Raw genomic sequence first — 20,614 nt, 5'->3', positions numbered from 1 at the left:
GTCAGAAGAGGAGTGTTATTCCCCTCCAACAGGGTTCTTGAGTCCTGCCACTCTGGACAAACAAGAACGCCTCCCTCTGCTTGATGAGGCCTTTGCTGCCCAACTGTCATGGAGGAATCTAGTAAAGGAAGCTTTTCCTGGCTAGGATCAGATGGAATGACAGGGGAAAAATGCTGGCCCTGCTAAAAGGCAGGCACAAAAGCTGCTTAGAAAAGTTTATTCCATGTATCTTCCACAATCTTCAGCATTAAAGTTCTTGGGGCAGCTAGCATGAAGATAGAAAACAATAAAACCAAATCAATAAAATTGCAGGAGATCACAAATAAAACAGAAATCCAAGCCATCAGAGCTTTAAAATCTTACAGGTGCTTCGGCTGCAATCCTATAATACTTGCAGGCAAACATGCATAAGAGTGCTCTATTAGAATAACTAAGACCATCTCTCAGAAGTTGGAGGTCCTCTTCTTCTAGGGGTGGGTGGCTAGATGCCACTTGGGCGCTTCGATTATCCATCAATACAGAAGGTTTCCTGCACACACAGGTACAATCTTACCTGTACCTTGGGGCTTTATTTTCTCTCCTCTCCTCCATTTTCTAACAATGCACCTTGTTTGCCAGGTAGTAGCCACAGCACAATGATTCTGAACCACTGTGTGCTAACCCTTCCTACTGCGAGGCAAGTCCTACTCGGTTCAGTGGGACTCGCTCCCAGGATACTATTGTTCACACTTACTTCGGAGAGCGCCTGCCAAATGAACCCAGTGTGCCTTATCTCTGGGCAATCACACTTGGGACTGAGTTGTACAAGTCCTTCTTGAGCCAGTGCCCAGTGGAATGATAGTGATGCGGCTGTTCAGCCTGTATGAAAGAATAACGGTATAAAATTACTATAATTTTATTCCTGCTTTAGGAAGAAAATGGATGCCTTTGAAACACGGTGCTTTGCAAATATTGTTATGGAGTTATTATGCAAATACTGAAACAAATATCCTGGACCAACAGAAAGACAAACAAATGGGTCCTGGATCAAGCTAGAGCTTTCCCTGAAAGCAAACTGGAGCTGTTGTTCTTTGGGATCGTCATAAGAAGGCAAGACTCACTGGAGAGAACCATCATGCTAGGCAAAGGCAAAGGCAGATGAAGACGGGGAAGGCCAACTAGGAGACTGGTTAAATTCATAAAGGAAGCCAGAGGCTAGAGGCTAAAAGAGCTCAGCAGGGCTGTCAAGGATGGGTCACTTTGGATGACATTCACAGGGTCGCCGTAAGTCAGAGATGACTTGACAACACATATTATTTATTTATTATTTCGATTTATATCCTGCCTTTTTCCTACAAAGGGCTCAAGGCAGCTTACATCATTCTCCTCCTCCATCTTATCCCCACAACAACAACCCCGTGAGGTAGGTTGGGCTGAGAGTCTGTGACTGGCCCAAAGTCACCCAGTTGGCTCCATGGCTGAGCGGGGACTAGAACCCAGATCGCCTGAGTCCCAGTCCCACGCTCTTAACCACTACACCACACTGGCTCTCCATAACAACAGAAAACTCCAGATCAGAATGATACAATGCACTGTGCAACAGCCTTGAAATCTCCCGTAGATGTTCTTTTCAAGGACCCTCTTTAGCAAAGTTTGTTATGTCTTTCCAAAGGAAGGAGCATCCTTCTGCCGGGTGCCCTGTTTGTGGAAGGTTCTCGCCAAAGAGGCTCGAGTGAAGCCGGTGCTACAGTCTTCCCGGCACTTACCTGTTTGACTGGAGGGAATCTGGTGTTTTTAATTTGCTTTAATGGGTTGTTGTATTTTATTGTGGAGATGTGCTGTTTTCTAATACTGTTTCTGTATGAAGAGTTTTTATTCATGCTTGTGTTCTCTGCCTTGAAATATTTTCAGTGAAGCTTGGTTAAGATTTTTTAAATTAAATAAATGAAATGTGGGGCCTTTTTGACAACCCCTCTGCCTTTTTGATGTGAGATGGGTGGTCACTGGCACCAAGTTTGATATCTGCATGAAGGGGAGATCTTATTAGTTCCATTCTTCCAACACGTAATTTAAGTGGGTTAGGATATTATTATTATTATTATTATTATTATTATTATTATTATTATTATTATTATGCATTTTTGACTGATACATGCTGGGTTTTTATTTTATTATTCTGAATATTTTTAAGAAGTCTCTGGTATAATTTTATTATCTTTTGTATTCTGTGTTAGAATTCTCCGAGCCACACCTGAGCTTTGAAATGGAAGGGCACCGTACAAATCTTTAAATGAGTGTCTCTTATGAACAAATAGGTGAATCATGAGGTGAATCTGCCTGATCATGAGACTTTGGGCTAAGGATCCCCCTTGCTGTGATGTGGCTGTCACTCAATGTGAGGAGAACAGCAGCTGATTGTTTGACAAACAGAAGACAGGGTCCCCTTCTCTTGCTGCAGGCCCTGTGCCGAGTTTTTCCAATGTGTATATTTCTACCCATTCATGGGTGGGGGTATGTGTGAAAAGAAATCCCCCCCCCCCACAAATTGTGAAAAGGGTAGAGAATTCAGGAGAAATTTCTCAGGGTGCAGGGCTTCAGTACTTGAAGACATAATTTCATTAATTACTGTTGAGCATTACACTTAGATTTACATAAAATTTTGTAAGAATAACATGGCCATTAAAAAAAAGGATCCTTCTATGTGTCAAAGGAGTAACAGGAAAAGCCATTCCTTCCTACATAAGCCAAGGGAGAATTCCTTTTCTAAGATAGTGTCTGCCTGTCATCTGCCATTTTTATAATTACTGACATTAAAAATAATTGTCACTTTAAAATTACAATCACTGTTAATCAGGGCTACTTTTTACCTAATCCAAAGGATTTTAAGCAGTGTTTTTAGTTGACTACACAATACATTCCTAGATATAAATAAGCCTTTTTCTTTTTTTAGCTGGAGAATCTTGGAATGGGGAAGGAAAGCGGCCTGGAGCAGCTGCAGGATACTCATCTCCTGACCTCTCCAGTCTCCTCCCGCCCCTGTCTCCCAAAATTCCCCCTCGCTCTCCTCTCTGAGGTTGAATTTCTGATCTTGGAGAGCAGTCAGTGCAGTTCTTTCCACGCCAGCTGTGGGGGACAGGAACAGGGATCAGAGTACGGATTCCCACTCTTTCTGACTTTGGATCGGGGGAGACAAACTATCCTGTGGTCCCTCAGTGGCTGTCCAGGGGTTGTGGGTTCGTTTCCTCCAAGATTCATCTACAGATAATCCTGATGTGAGTGGCCTGAAAGAGCCAGTAAATTGGAAACCATGCAGTGGGCATTTTTAACATCTGTATTGATAGTACAGAGTTGGATCCCTGCATAGATTACTTTGGCTGTTGAAGATAACACTTAAGAAAAGTCAGCAAGTGCTCCTGGAATGTGGTGTCTCTGTGTCTTTGCTGTCTTTGTGCATTGCAACATCTCACTCTGCCTAGAGAAATAATCAATGGCACAGATGACCAGGTTTCCATTTCAAAATGGCAAAGCCGCACTGCCCAAGTCTGCTGAGAAGAACAGCTTTAAGTCTTTTCTCTCCCTTTCCTTCTTATATAGATCTTCACACCTCTTTGGGCAGGAGGGGTGACGTTGCCTTGCTTACTCAAGACCACAGCTGCCCTTGTCTAAGCTTGTGATTAGCACCTGTTTATCGCCTGCCTTGTATCCTTCCAGGACTCTGGCAAGTGCCTCTTTCCTGACTGGAAGTTTGTGAAGAGCCAACACAGGCAATGGCTTTGTTATCAGTCGTTTGGGATAAACACCCTCATGCCCAGGGTGGTTCATTGACGGGGATTTCTTCCCTCTTTCAACATTCTCTGTTTCTGCTTGAGACCTTTTTCTCATATGGGTTTAGGAACTGTTATGTCCACCTGGGCAGGCTTGAAGAAAACTCTACCACCAATTACTGTCTATTTAGGGCTTTAAAATTTGGTTTCTTTGCATTTCACTTCAATGGTTTACCACTGAAAATATGTGTATGCGTGCATGTGTGAAATGTAGTAGGTGAGCACATAGCCTGCACGACTGAAAATGCTTGTGCCACATTTCACACGTGGCAGTAAGAAAAATGTGAAGTGCAAAGCAGTTCTCTGTGATCTCCTCAGCACGGATTCTCTTCCGGAAAATATTGCACTGACTGTGTGCAGAGCAGGGCGGGAGGCCTTTTCCTCCAACTTCCCGCTATGGCTGGTTCTTTGGTTGACTCCCTTGGTGTTTCTTGTTAGAAGCATGACAGTTTCCTGGATGCCAGCTCTTTCTACCTGCTAACATTGCCCGTCACTAAATAAACTGAAGTAAAATTAGTGTGGATATCAAAGAAGGAGTATAAAAAGCCACGGGTCAGCTATGCAATGGTTCATTCATCTCCTTTGAAAAATAAAATAAATGAAATGAATAAAATAAAGTAAAATAAAATAAAATACAGAGGGCTTTTGAGCCTCATTTCCCCCCATTAACTCTACAGTGAAGCCCTTCTGGGGGTTCAAAATTACTGGCTAGTGATATGACAATGATTCTTAAGGTATTTTCAGTTGCTAATGTTGGGACTGCAGTGTGCTACGTAATATTAGGCTGGTTTTCATTAACCACTCAAGAAAGACATAAGAAACGTCTGTAAAGCTTGGCATGGTACTGTGTGCACCCTCGTGGAAGGAGGAAAACCTCTGTTCCCCATTGCAGCAAGCTTCCTCTGTTGACTGCGTCATGAATTGTGAATGTGTAGTACAAAGTGGGTGAGAGCTGTAGGACTAAGATTTGACCTAATGGAGAAAAGGACTGGCAGTCAACCAAGCCTCCAGCAGATAATCAGTTTGTATCATAAAGCCAAAATGAGTCAATGGGTCCATACATAGTGTAGACCCACTGAAACAAATGAATCTTAAGATAGCCATGGAATTAGCAGCTTCTATGCAACTGGATTTATTTATTTTATTTATTCATCCACATATTTATAGGCCGCCTATAACTGCCAAAAGGCCTTCCTAGGTGGCTTACAACATATTTGAGCTGTGAATGGTGTGTTAGGTTCTAGACACTTAACTTACTGAGGGACAGTGACCTAGGTCTTGATGAGGTAGAAAGCTGTACTGAAACTGTGGCACCTCCGACTGCAGGTGGGGGCTCAGAGGTTTGAGTGCAAAATATTCCCTGCACAGAAAAGCTGCAGCATGAGGAGGCTGGGCTAGAACCTTTTCTGCTTATATGGAAGTTTGCACAAGGAGGACTCAAGTATAGCAAACTCCAAGTTTGCAACTTAGACTGCAGTTTACAACCCGAGTCAGAATTAGGCCATTGACGCAACTCAACAAGAACCCTCAAAGATTAGACAGAAGGACTTGAGGATGAAAAGAGGAAACACATGAGTGTTGAATAAAATGACTGGGATGAAATTGACCCATATATTGGTTCGGGGGCATTTACTTTCTAGTATTGAGTTGACTTTGAAACTATGAATATACATAAGAAACAGAGAAAGCGTCTTTATTGGAACAATGTAAATCTTGATTGAAGCAGCATGTAAAATGTACTATAATAAACAACCCTGTGCTAACAAAAGGTGGGAGATTAAACAGGATTTAGCAGAGCTTTTCTTTCTTTAACTTCTCTGTTCCATCACTGCCAAGGGGATTAAAGAGAGGAAAAAAATGAGTACAATAAAAGAGCCCAGGGTTTTCTGTGAAAGCTGCGCCTCAGCTGCGGAAAGCCACTTTTCGGACCTGTGACTTGGAAACACGGGCCAGAAAAAGGAGATCCTTGCTGAAGATTGAGAAGCACTGGCGTTTTTAGTAGATGCCATTTCACTGGGCAGGAATAGGTGGTTGGGTTAGAACAGTGATATGGATCTGGCACCAGTTTTAATGCGTATGGAGGAACCCTGGAACGAAAAAGTAAGGTACAATGATTTGGGACTAAAACATAATGGTAAAGCCATAAAGGTCAGTATAGCAGGGGGGCTATTGGGAATGCAGAAAGATTCCCTTGCTCTCTTTCTCTAGCCAGTGTGGTCTGTTTTCAGTCCATGTCAAAGAGCCCCCTAAAATAGGACAGTGAATCAAAGAAGCTCTCAACAAAGAGCTGGATCCTTCTGTGTGTGTGTGTGTGTGTGTGTGTGTGTGTAGGGGGGCAGACTCTGGGCTAGGCAGCTGGAATTATTGGCATACTTGCCTGGTACCACTCTGAGAAGGAGAATTATTTCTGGCTTGCTTCCAGCTGTACTTAAGGATAATTTCCCTGATAAATAGTTTAGAGGCCAGGTACTTTGCAGTGCTTGTGTTTAACCTCCTTCACACACATGCTTGTTAATCACATCCTTTCAGGAGCTGGATCTCCTCACCTGTCACATCCTTCTTGCTCTCTTTTTAAACCGTGTTTCCCTGTCCGGCCCCCTTCTTTTTTGAGTGTGTGCCTCAGCATCATGGTGTTTGAGGAGTACTAGCAACATCTCAGCATGGTGATTGGAGCACTGGATTAAGAGATGAAAAGCAAGCCCAGGTTCACATCTCACCTGGTGACCTAGGGCAAGCCATCTTTTTTCTACCTACCATACCTGGGGGACTCTTGAGAGGTTAAACTACATGTGTGTCAGAATCAGATTAGCTATAGCCATGAGCTTCTGAGTGTCCACATTACAGGAAATGGGAAATGTCACGGGGAGGCGGGGTCTCTTGGCAATGGTTGGTATCTCTGTGTTGTTGTTCTTTGCCATCAAGTTGTCTCTGACTTACGGCAACCCTATGAGAGAATGCCCTCCAAAACGTCCAGTCCTTGACCACCCTGCCCATCTCTTCTAAACTCAAGGCTGTGGCTTTCTTTACGGAGTTGACCACCTTACGTTTGGCCTTCCTTTTCTTTTTCTGTCTTCAACTTTCCCTAGCATTATTGTCCTCTCCATGGAGCCTTTCCTTCTCATGATGTGCCCATCATGATAGCTTTAGTTTCATCATGTTTGCTTCTAGAGAAAGTTCTGGCTTGATTTGATCGAGGACCACTCGTTCACCCTTCTGTTGGTCCAGGGTATTTGCAAAGCTCTCAGTACCTGCAGTTATTTCCAGAGGGGTCACCATCTTTGTTGTTTAGACTTGCAGCTGCTTCAGAACAGCTGTTTCTAATTGATGTGGCCCTCAGACAACTTTTCCTATAATTCAGTTAAATGTTGGACTAAGCAGGCCTATGCATGTTTAGACAAGAAAAAATCCTACAATTATCAGCATTCCGCAACTGGTTCTGCTGGTGATATATGCACGGGATTGCACCGTAAGTGTCTAAGCTTAGAGATGCTGGTGGGATTCACAGCTGCCTCAAGCGCATGCCATCACACATAGGAGCTTTAGAAACTGCCTCATGCTGAGTTAGACTGTTGTCCTGCTAGCCCAGAATAGCCTGCTGAGACTGACTGCAGCTCTCAAAGTGTCCTGTAGCAGTGAGGTAGGTCTCTACCTTTCTCATCACCTGCTTTCTGATCCTTTAGCTGGAGATATCAAGATCTGGACTTGGGACAACCTGCAGGGCAGGTGCTCTCCCACTCCTGGATGCTTTTTCTCCCTGATGCCTGATCTTTGGTGAAAGTGGTGGGGTTCAACTCTCTCTCTCTCTCTCTCTCTCTCTCTCTCTCTCTCTCTCTCTCTCTTTCTCTCTCAAAAGGACTCTAAGAATCGCTTCTCATTTTCTAGCTTGTGCAACTGAGCCTAATATTGAAAAGCAGCTTCTGGATCTACAGAAGCCCAGCTAAATATACCCCTCCCTGCACACCCGCTAATATCCATTTCTTATATGGTAGAGAATCCAGGGAGGCTAAAGTGGCACCCTGTCACTCATCGCCTCCCTCATTAGGGCATTTGAGCGGCTTGTAATCGCATCCGACGCGCTGTTTCTAATCATTTGATGGACCTTGGGAGGCCTATGAGTGAGTTATGGGCCTGTCACTGACACAGCCTCTCGTTTCAGCTGCCGCCAGGATGCTGCCTGTTTGTAGTGGTAGCCAGGCAGGGATTGTGATAGTAGAAGCGGCAACTTGACCTGGAGGGCAGTTCCTATATTTAGTGACTAAATGCTTTCTCTACTAAGCAAGAGCATTTGCCTTGTCCCAGTCTCTGTTTAAAACAGCAACAAAGAGTGCTGTGGGACCTTAAAGACGAACAGATTTATTATGGCCTAGGTTTTCATGCACTAGAGTGCGCTGCACCAGACGCATGAGGCATTACTCACAATGTGACCATGTGTGCCAGCGAGTGTTCATCTTAGCCGTGACTGGTTGTTCCTGTTTTTTCCTGTGAGGCAGGACTTTTTCTAGTTTGGTTCAACTCCACAAGAAGTCAGAGCATCCCCATCTCCATGTAGGAGCACTTCCCCATTTTTTTTCTAATGAAAAAATATGTAAAAGGGAAAAGTCAGTGAGAAAGTTCAGAGAAATTAAGGGAAAGAGACAGGGAGGAAGAAAAGGAGGATAGAAAACTAAGAGAAGGAAAAAGGGAAATGCCTTGCAAGGAGTAAACGAGTTTAGCTTCACTCCCTAAGTTATAGTTGAGGCTCCAGATTCCCTCCCTGGAAAAAGCATAACTGAGCGATTGAGAACCTTCTCCGATTCTCTGTGGCAACTAGAACATGATGGCTATTGTCCTGCAAAGCTGGCTACGTTCTGGGAAACGGCACAGGAATCCGTAAGCTGCAAATCTGTTGCTAGGGCTTAGAGCAATTGGAGCAACAGGAAGATCAGGCCTGGGTTTAACTCAGAGAGATCTAAATTTGTTTGTTTATTGATTGATTTATATCCTTCCTTTTTCCTACAAAGGGCTCAAGGCAGCTTACATCATTCTCCTCCATCTTATCCCCACAACAACCACCCTGTGAGGTAGGTTGGGCTGAGAGTCTGTGACTGGCCCAAAGTCACCCAGCTGGCTCCATGGCTGAGCGGGGACTCGAACCCAGATTGCCTGAGTCCCAGTCCCATACAATTAACCACTACACCACACTGGCTCTCCTAATTTTCATGTTACCTGCTAAAACATTTGGGAATAAACCCACAGGAGTTGGTAAAAACCTTTGGAACAGGCTTCCTAAAGAGGTCCACCTGGCACTGTCACTACTTTCATTTGGAGCCAGGTTCTCTTTCTCAGATATTTGAGATATTTTGATATTTGAGACTCGATTTTAACAGCAATTATAAGAGCTCAATCTGCTCCAGGAGTTCCCTCCTTCTCCTCCCATTGTGCTTGTAATTGTATCTTAATACTAGCTTCTTATAGAGCCCTGTCAGGCTAATAAGTGGCATATACATTTGAAAAATAAAAAAGAAACCCTTGTAGAAGCCAGATAGTCTACTACAGGTGGTCAAGGGGACTCCAAGTTATGACATGGGGGGGGGTCCCCTCTATTAAAGGGACAAAATAGACAATGCTACTGCAGTATACAATGAACTTGTGTCTATTGGCATGTTCTCTGGAAAGGCGCAAATATATGTCAATCAATTACACACACACACACACACACACACACACACACACAACTGACCTTAATAGTGCCCAGACAGTGTCTGCTTTTTGGCCAAGCTCAGTCTGTAAGGCCTGGCAGTCTCCTGTTCTGTTCTGTTCTCTCCTGTTCTGTTCTGTTCTGTTCTGGTCTAGGTCTAGGTTTCTTTCTAGGAGACATTGCCTCCAGAAGAGCCTGTGCTAACCTGAGCCTTCTGCAAGAGTCCATGAAAGGAGTAACCAGCTTCCCAAAGAGCAAAAATTAAAGTCGGACTGACCTGTCCTAAGCTGTCTGCTAAAAGGGACCAGAGAAAACACTGTTATCCACTCCATGCTTTGCTAAAGATCTCAGAATAAATCAATTCAAGGCCTGCTGAGGAGAGCTGTGGCTGGAGCCCAACTATCACTAAACCAATTTACCTCTGGAAAGAATTTCTTGCTGGCTCAGACAAGCACAAAGTCTATATCTGAAGGAACATGTAGATTGAAAGGGAAAAGGCCATTATTCAGGTTCCCTTTGCCTGACATGATCACTCACTTGCTAATTTCTTGTATGTCTTTTCTATCTAAAAATTTGTGTTGGTAAATCCATTGTACCAGAGTGAAGATATGCCAGTGCAAGACAGCTAATGCAAAACCAGGCTCCCTGCAGGGCTGGCATGCGTGCCCCCCCCCCCCCCCGCTGCCCGAAGAGGCTTCGGGAGCTGCCATACCTTGTGCGCTGCCTGCCGACACGTGATTCTCACCTCCAGTATTTGCTGATGCCAGTGCAGCACCTCCTGCTGCACTAGTGCCCCTGACTCTGTGAGAATATTTAGAGTAGCTCACAAGGTCGTTGGAGATGCTGAAAGCACCTCTTCTGAGCCAATCCTAACACTGCTGCCTAAGGTCATAAGGATGTTATAAAACCAGCTTCCAAGTTAATCAAACACAATCCAGAAGGCAACATGTTGGAACACTTTCATCAAAATGTTGATGAAATGTTAGGTGTGGTGCAAGTTTCGAGTTTCTTGAAGTGAAATAGTTTTCAAAGAGTATTCAAATGCTCCCTGCTGCAAAAAATGGGGATTTACAGAAAATTATTTATTTACGTAAAACATTTATATGCTGCCTATTTCACCCATGGCCTCTCTAGGTGGCCAGCATCATGAGATGATCAGAAACAAGACAGTTCAGAAGCATCTGGAAGAGCCCTATCACAATGAAATCACTGACATGCTCCAGCTGTCAACCTTGACACTTCTGGAAATTGCTAAGCTTTCCTCCAAGGGAAAAATCAGATTCAAGGCCAAAGAAAAGTAACAAAGTTGGCGTCTCCTGCTCCATGTATATGATGAAGCAAACAAACAAACCAATTCTGAGTGCAGGCACATTTCCTGCAGGAGGAGTTATGGCTAAGGCAGCATTGGGCTTTTTCCCTCTAAGTGTGCCTGGCTTCCTCAGTCTATAGGACTGAGGAAGACTTTCGGTACTTGACTCCAAATGCCCTCAAAGAATTTGTACAGCACATTGTAAGAAGTGACAGTGATGGCTGCACCTAAAAAATTGAGAGTGATGTGATAACATTGTAGACTGAACCAGAAGGATGAAGCTGTTGCATAGCCAGATGGAAAGGAGATGCCGAAAAGAACTCAGCTGGCAACAGAGCGCAGGAAGAAATGCAAGGCGCACCACCAGTATGAATCTGACAGGAGAAATGTTGGCCCGGTCCTTTTATGTTGAATTCCTGAATCAATGCTTTGAAGTTACAAAAGAACATAATGCTTGATCAGACCCAAGGTCCCTCTAGTCCAGCACTCCATACATATGGCAGCAAAGCAGCCCCCACAGGATCACTCAAGCAGGATGGGTGCACACCTTCCACCTGCCCAAGGTCCTCAACAGCTGGTGCATGCAGGCATCTACCTCCTCTAGTGAAGGAGGTGGCACACAGTGATTGTTAGTAGCCACTGATAGTCTCTCCTTCCATGAACCTGCTCAATCCCTTTTTAAAGCCATCTGTATTGGGGGTCATCACTACTTCCCGTGGCAGTGAATTCCAGAGAACAGCTGTGTGTTGAGTGAAGAAGTACTTCCTCTTGTCTGTCCTAAACCTTCCCTCAGTCAGCTTCATAGAATGATCCTGGGTTTAAGTGTTATTGCAGAGGGAGAAAAATGTCTCCCTCTCCATTTTCCCACTTCATGCATAATTTTAAACACCTCTATCATGTCTTGCCTTACTTGCCTTTTTTTTTTTAAGCTTAACAGTCTCAGTTGTTGCTGATCCTCAAGGGGGAAATGATCCAGCCCTTTTTCATTGCCCTTCTCTGTACTTTTCCCAATTCAATAATGCCCTTATTCAGACCTGGAATATTAATTTGTATAACGGGAATAAGATCTGCTGCTGATTATGAATCATTTTGCCACCTTACAACCTTCAGTAAACCGGGAAGCAGTTCACAAATCTGTGCTAGATACAGACTTCAATCGGGCAGACCTCTCACTAGAAGATGAGGAGATATTTTAACCTGAGAGCACCAATGATGTTCACTAGAGTATCGATGTTGTTGTTGTTGTTGCTAGTCGCAAAGTCGTGTCTGACCCATCGCGACCCCATGGACAACATTTCCCCAGGCCTATCACTACACTGCATTTATCCTACATTTCTTCTCCTGCCAGAAAACCCAAGGGGGCTTCCTCCTCCACACCATGTTATCCACACAAGAACTCTGCGAGGTAGGTTAGGCCGAGGGTATGTGACTGGCCCACAGTTACTCCAGGGACCTTCATGGCCAAGCTGGGAACTAAGCCCAGCTCTCCCAAGTCCTCAGTCCAATACCCTAACTGCTGTGCCATCATCTCAAGATGATGTCCCATTTGGTCCAATTTTTCACTTTATCCAAAGAAAACATAAATGTGGCAACCTTCACGGCAAGTCTTCCAGTGACTAAGCCTCATAATGCTGATGTTGCAAGTCTCAACATACATTGAAGTCCGTGACCAAGTCAGCACTGAATGAAATTCTAAGGCATCCTTGCTCCTCTTGGATGGCTAACGAGAACACAGAACCAAAGACAGCTGAAGCAAGAAAGCAGATGTGGTTTAAAGGAATTCTCTCAGAGACCTCCAAGAAACCTTGTTCACCCTACCCAGTTCCAGATCGTGACGATCTATTTTGTTAAAAGGAATGTTGATGTGAAAGATACAGTGTAAGGGGAGGCATGACACATGGCGGAATTATGTAGCCTCCTTGCTTGTGTTTCTTCTGCTGTGCGCCACTGTGTGTATACCTATGTATACTTTTGATATGTACATGATTTAATAAATGACTACTCAGGTAGTGAGTCCCCCTCATATGTGAGTAGCATAAAGTTACAAAGACTAAAATGAAGCAGTAATGTTCTATCCCATTATCTCTTTATTTAAAGAAACAATCCTGTTCCTTGAAGTCCATCATTCTAACTGCACAACTTTTTTTTTTCTGGATGCACATTAGAATAAGCCCTGGTGTGAGATTTCCTGTCCTAAAAAAGTCTTATTTAAGGACACACTGTCAGACTTGTGTGAGTGGTTATCAGTGTGATCAATCAATAACCGAATGAGTGATTTTAGAAGAAAATTCTCTTCCTGAAGTGCTGTGTACTCCGCTGTTTAGAATAGCTTTCTCTATATTCATTGTGTATACCTGTACCTGCTAATTTACAGTCCAAGAAATGCAGCTAATGAAGTGGACTCCAGTTCATGAAAGCATATGCCAAAATACATGTGTTAGCCTTTAGGGTATAACAAGTTTGTTTCTTTTTACAAAAGCAAACTTCCTTACCTCTCTGAATATTTTTACCAGCTTCCATAAGTATCCTTACAGCTCTCATTTTAAAAAATGGAGGAGACTTGGAGGGCATGATGTGTGAATGCAGGTCACAGACGATATCTTGATGACAAGGGCCATGTACTTCAAGAACTGATTTGCAGATTTGTGATATGCTAAGAAAAAGATGTGTGCTTGTTGCATGCTGTGGTACACAACCACTTTTCTTTCACAGAAATTGCATCTACAGAGGAAAATCAGCAGGTGAACTTGAATCTAAATTGTATTAGCTAAGCCTTTCAAAATGTGTACAGAACTGCTTAGCTTTAGAAAGACAAACCTTTGAAAGAGCTTCAAAATGTATTACTCTTTGAATATTTATGTACATAATAAAATGCTACCTTTTATAGTGAAATTTCCTGGAATGTTTCTATTCCTTCATTCTTTTCTGCCTACCTTTCTTATGTCTTTTCTTATTCATTGCCAAATTAAGCAGACACAACCTTTTCAGACTTCATATGCATGCTTGCCCTGTCCCCTGGGTTCATGGCATGGTTCTGGCCTTTTCCTAGCTGGAGATAGCAATGGGTTGTTAATTATTTGTAACCTTGCTTTTCAAAGGAGAGGCTTTGTTCATTAACAAAAATTGTACTATTGCAATGTCAGACTGTGAAGAAGAAAGAGCTTTTGTCTTAGTTCAGCAATAGGCTGGGAGGTCATCAGGAAAATAACTAAACTGCCACAGACATTCTTCGAAGAAGACATCGTGGGATGAATGAGGATGCTCAGAAATGCTTTCTTGGGGAAGATGGAAGTGCAGGCTTTGTTTGCTCTAGCACATTGGAGCATTTTTTCCTTAGGTCACATTTGCCAGCAGCCCTCTTTCTGCCTCTGCCTTTCTGTGTCTCTCAGCAATTCAGCCAGTCTAATTAAGCAGAATCTTTGTCCTTCAGCATGCCTGGAAGGAAGCGGCCTGATCTCCCCTGCTACCTGTTGCAGTGGGGATGGGCAACTTGTGGCCCTCCAGTTGTTTTGGCCCACAGTGTCCACTGTCCCTCCCAACTGGCTGTTCTGCCTGCAGTTGGCAGCAGCCTATAGGGCAAAGCTTTGGGAAGCAACAAGTTGTCTGCTCTGGACTTATAACCTTGAGAAGTGGGAGTTGAAAACAATTCTTGCAGCAAGGAGCTCTTCTCTTCGTATTTCTGGCCCGTCAGTCATATCCTCCTACACCCCCCCCCCCACTCTCTCTCATGCCGTGTTTCATTTCCCTGCCTAATCCTATGGCTACTGAGCCTACTTGGTCCCCATAGCTTGTTGCACATCGATGGTGCAAAGGGAAGGGACAAAGGGGACATGAACCTTCGTCTCTGCACACCAGCTAACAGTAGTCAGAGCGGGAGAAACAGAGAGAAGAAAGAACCCACCCAGTTTAGCTTCTTCTTGAGAAAGCAAACCAAGTGCCTTCCTTTCCTACCATATGCCATCTCCCCAAGCTTCAAAGAGGGGTTGAGCAGGGTGGCATGAAGCAGACTTCAGCAGTTGCCACCCACTTCTGATGGTGCACAAGCAATCCCTTTCTCCTGGCATCGGCGGGGACATGGAGGGAAGCCAGTGACAACCACCCAAAGGGTCTTTCGGCCCTTTGGAGGCTTTCACCCTCCAGAGCCCCATGGCCAGGGTAGCAGGGTAACTTCAGGAAGAGAGGGAACAGTAATCATTATACTATCGGACCTGGCCCTTTGAAAATTCATAAATCCTCTGGATGATTCAGAATAATAATCTGGATGTTAGGGCAGCCAAATATTTAGATGACATGGAGGCATGCAGAATTTTTAATTGAAAGCAGAGCATCGAAAGTCCCCGAATCAGCTAGAATGAGAATATGGGCAACAGAACAGCGTATGAGATTCAGTGAAGTAATGCACATATGCCGTGTCAGATTGCAAATTGCATGCAGTCAGTTGGGGAAAAGATCATGCTGGTGACATTCCTGTGTGTGAGGTTTGTTATGTATAGCAGCAGGGACTTTAATCACCCAGATGAAAGCACTAAGGTGAGACTATCATGCACCCAGGGACTGATTTTGCTGAGAAAACACCCAGAGTCTCTGGATGCAACACTGTAGGGATTTTTGCCTGGTCAATTAAAGGTCATAAAGCTGGGATGATATTTAGCACACAAAGGTAGGGCTCAGATGCAGGCTGAATGGTTATTTATTTATTTATATCCTGCCTTTTTCCTACAAAGGACTCAAGGCAGCTTACATCATTCTCCTCCTCCATCTTATCCCCACAACAACAACCCTGTGAGGTAGGTTGGGCTGAGAGTCGGTGACCGGCCCAAAGGCACCCAGTTGGCTCCATGGCTGAGCAGGGACTCGAACCCAGATCCTCTGAGTCCCAGTCCCATGCTCTTAACCACTACACCTCACTGTTTTTCAAACCCTCCTTTGCCAGAGGCACATGGGCTTCATTCCTTCCTGCTATCCCCAGAGTGCTTCAGGACTGAGCCCTGGAATACATCCATCCTCAGCCAAAGGGAGGGATTGCATGGCAAGGTAGCCCTCTGAGCAATTTTAGCAAAACACTGTTGCTAACACTTCCCTGATCAGGCACGGGGGTGGGGGGGGAAGGGTTGGCTGATCCTCTTCCCCCCTTGCTTCTCACACCAGTATCCCAGAGGACATGGAAGGAGCACTGAGGAGAGTAGACTGGGGATGATAGAAGCACCCCTGGACAGCTGGTAGAGGCTTTCCATAAGCTGGTAGAGGCTCTGCTCAGCTGAGTGGTGCTTCTGCTGGGCAAGAGGAGGACCATGAGTCCTCACCTCCCCTGCTGAACAGCACGAAGCTCAAAGGGGGATGTGGGAGGAATGGAGAGGGAGGGAAGGACCTGATCAGTTTGGCGTGGCTGAGAGGAAGCAAAGGGAACTGGCTCCCTCCCGCTCCCCAAGCCCCGAGTGGGGGTTGAGTGGGCAGCACGCATCAGGCTGACGCTCTCCTGCACCCTCTTGCTGATGCCAGAAGAGTGGGACTGTTTTTCAGTAACCTTGCTCTCCCAGCAATGACAGCAGCACGGGGAGAACCTGAAGGCAGCCACACAAAGTGCTGCTCAAGCACCTGAGTGGCTGTCACTGGCCAATGTTCCTTGGCCAGAGAGGGAACCTGGTTTTGCCATCCTTGCCCAGCGTCTCTGTAGCCTTGCAGCTTGACTAGGACTCAGCAAGTTGTCCGGGTTCGGGTGAAGCACTAAGTCATGCCAGGAGGGAGGGGTTCATACACCGCTCTACAAGGCATGGCTTCTTGGAGTGGGAGGTGCATTGGACTTAACTGTGGCTTGATGTGTTGTCTGAACCCAGTCAAAGCCTGAAAGTGCTAATTTGGCCCATCACATTAATCCTGCTCATTTGTCCAGTTTTGTTTGGTACTCCAGCTCATTTGTCTAGCTTTGGAGACCATTTTGGGAACTACTATACATTATTTTATAAATGATTTCAGCCTATCTAACAATGGCATGTGAGCATAGAGAGCTATGCTGTGCGATTATCTGGGAACCAACCATGCAGTTAAGACCTAGGATGTGGCGTGCAGGGGTGTATTTGGACAGGACCTTCCCATAGGAGTGGTGGCTGCGCATGGTAGGAGGCAGGAAGCGTGAGCTGAGCTGGCACTTCCAGTTCTAGCTAACATCAAACTCCCGGCTGGAAAAGAACAGAGAAAATCCAGAGACTGGTGAGGGGAGTGGATTGTGAGCAAGCAAATGCAGTCTTTTGCCTGTTAAGTGTGTCAAGCTTTGTCTCTGGAGGGAAGTTGTGACTGCAACTTTCAGGGCTTTCTGGAGGAGGAGGAGGAGGAGGAGGAGGAGGAGCAGCAGCAGCAGCAGCAGCAGCAGCAGCAGCAGCAGCAGCAGCAGCAGCACCTGTTTGATTAGCTCAGTGACTGGTTTCCCAATCAAAATTGTTCCGTGCTTAGACTGATGTTGTTTCAAAGGGAGAAAAAGGCAGGTGCTTGCACTGGACACTCCTGTTTATCAAACAAGCCAGCATCAACAAAAAGCAGCTGCTGTGAGACCAGTGCAGCCCAGGGCACAGCCCAGGTCGCAGAAAGGTGAAGGGGCCAGAGCATGAGATAGGAGAACTGCCATTATTTCATACCTACAGATAAACTTGCCAGAGCCCCAGTGTTTGCCCTGAGGGTTAATGATGGAAAATACCACCGCTGTTGCCCTAACTCAGTACTAGCAAAGGAGGGCGGTCAGGGGAGCGAGTGCAGACCAGCGTTCAACAGCGCTTGACAGAAAGGCCACCTCCCAGGCTTCCACATGAGTGCGTCAAAAGCGCTCCCTTTCAGGGAATGTCACTGGCCGAGAGGAATGGTGCTGGCACATTCCTGAGATTCACTCCTCAGTCCTACGTCAGTCCCGACGTTTTGGCAAGGTCTCTGTCCCTGTTCAGCTTTCCATTATGTCATCGGAGGTCCCAAGTGACAGCCAAGGGAGGGTGGGAAGGCCTGACACAGAAAGGAGGAGGCAGAGGGAGGAGGAAGTGGAGCTGAAGTGGCCCGTGAGGTGCGTGCTTCAGGGGGTCAGTGTGTGAGTGATACGCATTTGCCTTCTGTAGAGTCCAGCGACTTGTTTCTAGGGTCAAGTTTGGATAAATGGCTTGTTTAAGGAGAGAATGGGGCCGGAAGTGCACACTCCCACAGCAGGCATTACTAATACTGAGGACTGGGGTCAAGAGCAAGATGGGGGAAAGTGGAGAATGTGTTGACACGTCTCTCCAAGCCTTGCTTGACTTTAGCCCGGGCCTGCTATGGTGTCTTCTTTACGTCACTGATGGAAACATCTGTGAGTAAGTGTTGGATGGTGATGGAGAAATCAGCCCTGACTGCAGGCAGGGATGGAACAGAGGCAGCAGGAAGAGTTCTGCATTCAGTCTCATGCTTCTCAGGCCCATTGAAACCTGCTGGCCATTTCTCTTAGACCTTTGTCTTATCAGCTCCACTACCCGTGAACCAGCCTCAACCTTTGATTTTTGAAACAGGCCTTTGTCATTTGGCTTTGAGTGTGGAAGATGATGTCCCAGTTGAAGCTGAAGCTGAGAAGTGGTTCTGCTACTGATCTGGAGCAAGAGCTTGATACTGTCCCTTTATTGGGATTGTCAGTGTATGTGGGGCTGCTGCTCTCTTCTCCCACTCACGAATCTCATTCAAAGGCATTATCAAGAGGGAAAGGAGGACCCCTTGATGTCCCCTCAGGGCAACAACAAAGGCAGCCATTTTCTGCCCCCAATGCCACCCACCATCCTGCAGTCTTGGCAATTATAGAAGCTGTTGGGAGGGAGGCGATGATTGCCCCGAAGGTGCGGCTTCCGTCCCTGAACGCGCACTCACTCCTGTGTCTCCGTGGAGTGAATGCGCGCTCATCTCTTGGCACCACAACAGCCTCGTGTAGCTGCACTGCTTAAAGCCCCAGGATCCAGCACGCGCCGATTCTCCTGCTACGCACCACATGGTCTTTTGTGCCAGAAGTTAGCAGCCAGAGTCAGGCTGGGATATCACTGGGAGTCTGGGCGGCAGGAGGAGACAGCCCTGCCCTCCCACATGCCCTCGTGAAAGAAAGAGTTGGTTATTTCTTTATTTAGATTTATTTTATTTAAAACATTTATATGCTGTCTTTTACGAGAACATTTATACATGTATAAATAATACATGGCCGCCTATCACAGCTGAGGCCTTCCTGGGAGACTTACAGTACATAAACATAGTAAAACAAAATAAAACACATTAAAAACCTATTAAAACATCTTTAAAAGCAATATCAAAAGGTTATGCCCCTCCTCCTGGTCTGCTTGCAAGCAGTGCAGACTGAAGTCCCACTTTGAGTGCCTCTGCACATGGTGTTTATGATCCCTCACTCATGGAGGCTTGGGGGACTGTTGCTCTCCAGGGCTTCTCCTGGGCTTTCCAGACATTTTTGTGAGGGTTTTAAAGTGAAGAAAGTCTGGTATTCAGCCCAAGCAGGAACAAACAGGAACAAAAACCTGGTGAAAAGTCACAGATCTGCTATAGTGAAGCTCTGCCATAGCGGGCCACCTTGTATTTGATCAACAGAACACATAGAAAGGCAGAGAAATACAAACCCCAGGGGGAAAGCCCTGCAAAGGATGCATTTTTCCTCTCACTGGCTGTATTCACACATAATGCTAAACAATGCTGCGCAGTAACCCTGTGGCATGGTACCCCACCTTATGTCCAGAGTTCACACATTTATGTGGTTTCTATGCATGCATGGTTTCCATGCTTCTCTCTCTCTCCTCCAAATGCTAGCGCATTTCCCAGCAATGCCTGTGACTGCAAAGCAGTCCCAGGGTGCATTGGCCCCGCCTGCCTCACCCGCTTCTTCCTCATCAGGCTACATGCTCCCCTGGGCATGGCTTCCATTGGCCACCCCTGGGTTGGTGGGTTGGTTGGTTGTTTGACTGCTCAGCAAAGCAGCGGCCTACTTGCTGGAGCAGCGATGTTGCTGCAAAGCAGCACTGCAGGAGCGCTTCCTCTGCTGCCACAGGCTGATGCACAAGCACACCCACACGCCCACCTCTACCCTCTCCTCCCTGCATGCATGGCCATGCTGCTCACCATGCACTGGACTGCACAGGCCGCCAGCGGCTCCCCCGCCCCCCGGCCCCAGGAAGGACGCTGATGCACCAAGGGCATCGGTGAGGGCAGGGTCAGAGGGAGGGTGCCCTGCTGAACAGACTTCCCCGAGAATGCCTGTGCAGGCATCTGCCCAGGAAAGTTTGCTGTCAGCGCACTATTAAGCGGGGACAACAGGGCTTGTGGAGGGTCCCTGGGATTGTGAGAGACGAGATGGGAGTGGAGCAGAGGGCAGGAGGCAGAGTGGAAGAAACAGGCTCCTTGGGATGCTTCCCTGTTGGCGAAGCCCCGCGCCTGCCCATGTGCTCCTTGGGTGCAGGCAGCCGCTGCGTGAGGAGACTGCTGGCCATAGCAGTGCCACAAGCACAGAGCCGCTTCAGTGCAGCGCTCCAGCAGAGGGCAGCAGTGGGGCAGGAGCACTAAGCATGCTGCCTCTGCTGGCCAGATTCCACCCCTGCAGCTGCCCATCGGAGAGCCAAACGCTGGAGGGTGTGTGCAGGCAGCCAATCAGAGCTGCCTCAGCAGTTGCTAGGCGGGCCAGGACAGTGAAAAATGGAAGCCGGAGTGTCTGCAGCAGCCGTGACCTCTCTTGCTGCCAACTTGCTGGTGGAAATGTAGAAACATAGAGCAACTGTGGTCACACGTAATAGCAAGCCACGGTGAAGTGTGGCAACCTTACAACAAGCTATGGTTTCT

Source organism: Varanus komodoensis, unplaced genomic scaffold, assembly GCF_004798865.1.
Source record: "Varanus komodoensis strain SLA01 unplaced genomic scaffold, ASM479886v1 scaffold6_2, whole genome shotgun sequence".
NCBI classification, from domain to species: Eukaryota; Metazoa; Chordata; class Lepidosauria; order Squamata; family Varanidae; genus Varanus; species Varanus komodoensis.
This window is presented reverse-complemented; position numbering follows the sequence as displayed.